Source organism: Colobus angolensis, unplaced genomic scaffold (assembly GCF_000951035.1).
Source record: "Colobus angolensis palliatus isolate OR3802 unplaced genomic scaffold, Cang.pa_1.0 Scaffold186, whole genome shotgun sequence".
NCBI lineage: Eukaryota > Metazoa > Chordata > Mammalia > Primates > Cercopithecidae > Colobus > Colobus angolensis.
The window spans coordinates 2,623,162-2,627,496 of NW_012114999.1; the positions used below are offsets into that span (position 1 = coordinate 2,623,162).

A 4,335-nucleotide genomic window follows, 5' to 3' on the forward strand; every position below is an offset into this window, starting at 1 on the left:
AGTCGCAGCGCGCTCGGAGGGCCGGGAGAGCGCAAGCCCCGGCCCCACTTCAGTCACCCCCGCCCCCAACGCCAAATCCGCTGGCGGGGGTGGGTGGGGACCAACAAGCGCCGGCTCCCCAGAGCCTAACTTTCTCCAACAAACTTCCTAGCGTGTCCTCACAGGGGCGGGGGAGGCCCAGGCGCCCCGGGAGGAACAGCACCCCAAGGACGCTCGGCGCGCGGCGGGGACTCACCTCCCGGCGCGGCGCTGGGCACTCGGGCTCTCCGGATATCTGGACCTCTCGCTGGGGCTCAAAGGCGCCGCACGGCTGGCCTCGCACCGCCAGCGCCGCGGCTGCTCCCGGAGCAGGGGACGCTCATGGTCCGCGGGGCGTGCCCGCTGAGAAGCCCGCGCGCGTCTAGCCGGTGCGCCCCGCAGCTCCGGCTCCAGCCCCCGTCCCGTCCGCTGCCAGGCCAGCAGCAGGCGCAGCTCTGAGCTGGCGGCGCGCACTCTGGCCCTCAACTGGTGATTTGCCGCTCCGCGGCCCCACCCCGGCGAGCCGATTCGCGCTGCCTTGCGGAACCCCCCGAGACATTTACATTCGGTGACCTCGCCAGGCCCTCCCTCTGCCCTGATTTTAGAGTTTGGCTCTCTTCGTATCTCCCCAAGGAGCCAGTCCTCAAGTATAGCTCGATCACTTCCTTTCTGAAGCTCTCTCCGGAGACAACCTCGTCGAATCCACTCCTCCCCCTGCCCCGCGTTATTTAATTACCCAACAGATCTGCTTTGCTCGTCTGCAGACACCTGGCTGGCTTTCGGTGTGAAGGGCTTTGATGAGACAAAGACCCAGGTAACCACAAATGAACCAGCCACGGAAACAGGCAAATCAATCGCACTCGCATGGACGTATTGAAAGCAAAGTGCGAATTGGCGGTGGCACTTCAGCAGTAGATGGTTTGGTAGGGTGAAAAATTGGAGCCCACTGGAAAAGACTTAACACTATCTTATATCAAGACCCATTATAAAGCCATAGAAATAGTAGAAGGATGGACAAACTGACCAATGGAATAAAGTCCGAAAACAGATTTACAATATGTGGTCACTTGATTTATGTCAGGTGGTGCTGTGCTGTATTGGGGGTCAGATTGGCTCTGTCTTTCCAGTAAATGATGCTGGATTAACTGAATCCCCCCATCCCCAATCAATTCCAGATGGAATTTTTTTTTTTTTTTTTTTTGAGACGGAGTTTCGGTCTTGTTGCCCAAGCTGTTGAGCAATGGCGTGATTTCGGCTCACTGCAACCTCCGCCTCCCGGGTTCAAGCGATTCTCCTGCTTCAGCCTCCCAAGTAACTGGGATTACAGGTGCACGCTAATTTTTGTATTTTTAGTACAGACAGGGGTTCACCATGTTGGTCAGGCTGGTCTCGAACTCTGACCTCAGGTGATCCACCCACCTTGGTCTCCCAAAGTGCTGGGATTACAGGTGTGAGCCACTATGCCCTACCTAAATCAGGTATTTTAAGCTCAGTTGGATCTTTCCATCAAACCACAAGCACATTCACATTTGTATCCCCTAGGCCTGGCACACAGTAGATGCTCAATATGTTAATGGTTTAATAGTGGGAGTAATTTAAATATAATTTTTTGACTAGGTAGTATTCACAGAACCATTGCAGTACGGTTCACAAGCTAAAACTATATAAGGTATGCAGTGAAGTTTCCCTCTTACCTCTGTCTCCCATCTACCCAGACGCCCTCCCACTAGAGATAAGTACTGCTATTAATATTGTATGTGCCTACCAGAGTTTCTATGTGTGTGTGTGTGCACACGTGCGTGTATTATTACCCCCTCCCTACACAAAAAGTAACATACTGTACCCATTGTTCTACACCTTGCTTTTTAAAAACCACTTAGGCCGGGCGCGGTGGCTCAAGCCTGTAATCCCAGCACTTTGGGAGGCCGAGACGAGCGGATCACGAGGTCAGGAGATCGAGACCATCCTGGCTAACACGGTGAAACCCCGTCTCTACTAAAAAATACAAAAAACTAGCCGGGCGATTGGTGGGCGCCTGTAGTCCCAGCTACTCGGGAGGCTGAGGCAGGAGAATGGCGTAAACCCAGGAGGCGGGGCTTGCAGTGAGCTGAGATCAGGCCACTGCACTCCAGCCTGGGCGCGAGACTCCGTCTCAAAAAAAAAAAAAGTTAATAATTAGCAATGATAACATTACAATAACATTTGTTATACTTGGTTTAGAAGTAACTACATGCCAACTACTATGCTAACTGCTTTACAAGCTTTAAGCCATGAACCGATACTTGCCCCATTTCACAAATGAGAAAAGTGACTTTACCAATTAAGAAACTTACTCAAGTTCAAATGAGATTTAAATGGCAGAACCAAAGCTAACCCAAGTCTGTCTGACCCCTGCTGCTTGACAGAGTAGAGGATAATGATCAAAGGTCTTCAGTCAGATTGCCTGAATAACTGCATGGCTTGGTGACAGATGTCAAAGCTAGAGAACAGCTGCCTTTGGCCGGAGGGACAAACTCAGTTTTAGGCACACTGAGCATTTTTCAGAGCTCATTCTTGTCCATGACCACTCTTGCTATAGTGTCTCTGTGAGTCAAAGAGGGTAGTATCCCTATTTTACTGGTGAGAAGACTCAGGTACCACAAACTAAATAACCAGATGTTCTATTCCCTAGGAAACCTTCCCTGACACCCAGCATAGGTCAGGTTCCCCAGTTTTATGTGCCTTACAGCACCTTCTCCTTCCTGGAATTTGTCACAGCTGGTAATTATTCATTTCTGTTATTGCTGTTGAATACCTGTTGCTCTATAGACTCTAAGATCTATATCTGTTTGTTTTGTTCTTAGTTTGGGGCCTGGCACTCGGTACTTATTGAATGAATGAACTCTTTTGGCTTTTCACCTTTATATTACATCATAAAGCTCCCCAAAGGCTAAATAAATATAATCCCCTGGATGTTGGTCATGCTATAAACAATTTTAGAATTCAAATTTCTTCAAGTCCACAACCAGGCTTCACTTAAACTTTTATTTTATTTTTATTTATTTTTTTTTTGAGATGGAGTCTCACTCTGTCACCCAGGCTGGAGTGCAGTGGCATGATCTCAGCTAACTGCAAACTCCACCTCCTGGGTTCAAAGGATTCTCCCGCCTTAGCCTCCCAAGTAGCTGGGACTACAGGCAATTGCCACAATGCCAGGCTAATTTTTGTATTTTTGTAGAGATGGGGTTTCGCCATGTTGGCCAGGCTGGTCTTGAACTCCTGACCTCAAATGATCCACCCACCCCAGCCTCCCAAAGTGCTGAGATTACAGGCGTGAGCTATCATACCCAGCCACACTTAAATTTTTAAATATCAAAACCCTGGTTTCCTTTGCCAAAGAGACACATGAACAGACAACATAACAATGACTTCTGAGCAGCACAAGAGGCTTTGTCAGGGAACACTCAACCTGGAGTTGATCCCTTCCTGCCACAAAGTAATTGGTTGAGTCCCATCCCATAACAGCACTAGTTAACAGGCAGCTGGGGTAGGCATTAGATGAAATGCCCTTTAACAAGGAACAATCCCTAAAGTTCTTGCTTTGCCAAGCCCTAACAGTAACAGGTAAGGAATAACAAGTGCTTAAGCTATCACCAAGGAAGACCAATCAGAAAAGCTGAACTTAAACAATTGCAGAAGGAAAGATTGAGAATTCCCTGAAGTTAATATATCATAACTACTGATACAAAGAGCTGGCCACACTGATATGAACCAGAAAGGCAAAATTCTGCAATAATTTCAGAAGCCTTACCCCCTAGGTGCCTGCCCCTGAAGAGCTAGCCATGAACTTGCTGTCCAGTCTACTAGGCGGGGAAGTCAACTCAGCTTCCAAAAGGCCTGTGTGATAGCTGCATACTTACTATCACATTGGCCAGAGAAATCATTGTCTGAGGACTATGGCTTACTAATCCTCAGTAAATACTATTGAATAAATAGTGACAGAGTGAAAAAAAGATGAACTTCTTGACAACACAGGCTCATTTTCTATGCAAAGTACACCTCAACCTGATTGTCTATATTTGAACCACCCATTTCAAGACTTACTCTTATCACCAAACTCTGGACCCTGTTTCCCATTTACATCCTCAGTCTAATTACTAGCTTTTTTTTTTTTTCACTAATTAGCTTCTTAATTCAACAATTCAAAGAAATACACCAGAACATCTCTGGATAGGAATTCCAGATGATTTAATTTCCTTATTTACACAGCTTTCCTTTCCAGTTTTTCCTTACAGTAAGCGTGTGTGTGTGTGTGTGTGTGTGTGTGTGTGTGTGTGT

General features: G+C 47.7%; 1 protein-coding gene across 2 annotated transcripts in view; it reads right to left on the reverse strand.

Annotated features, from left to right (window-relative positions):
* Positions 1–4,335, reverse strand: part of BCAR3 (breast cancer anti-estrogen resistance 3) — a 281,941-nt gene that overhangs the window by 121,310 nt on the left and 156,296 nt on the right. The window contains exon 1 of one of the 2 annotated variants that reach the window (XM_011940001.1): positions 236–476. The exons of the other annotated variant lie outside the window; for it this stretch is intronic. The gene's annotated coding sequence lies outside the window, so the exon portion shown is untranslated. Of the gene's footprint in view, positions 1–235; positions 477–4,335 lie in introns of those variants that run through there. 2 annotated transcript variants of the gene reach the window in all.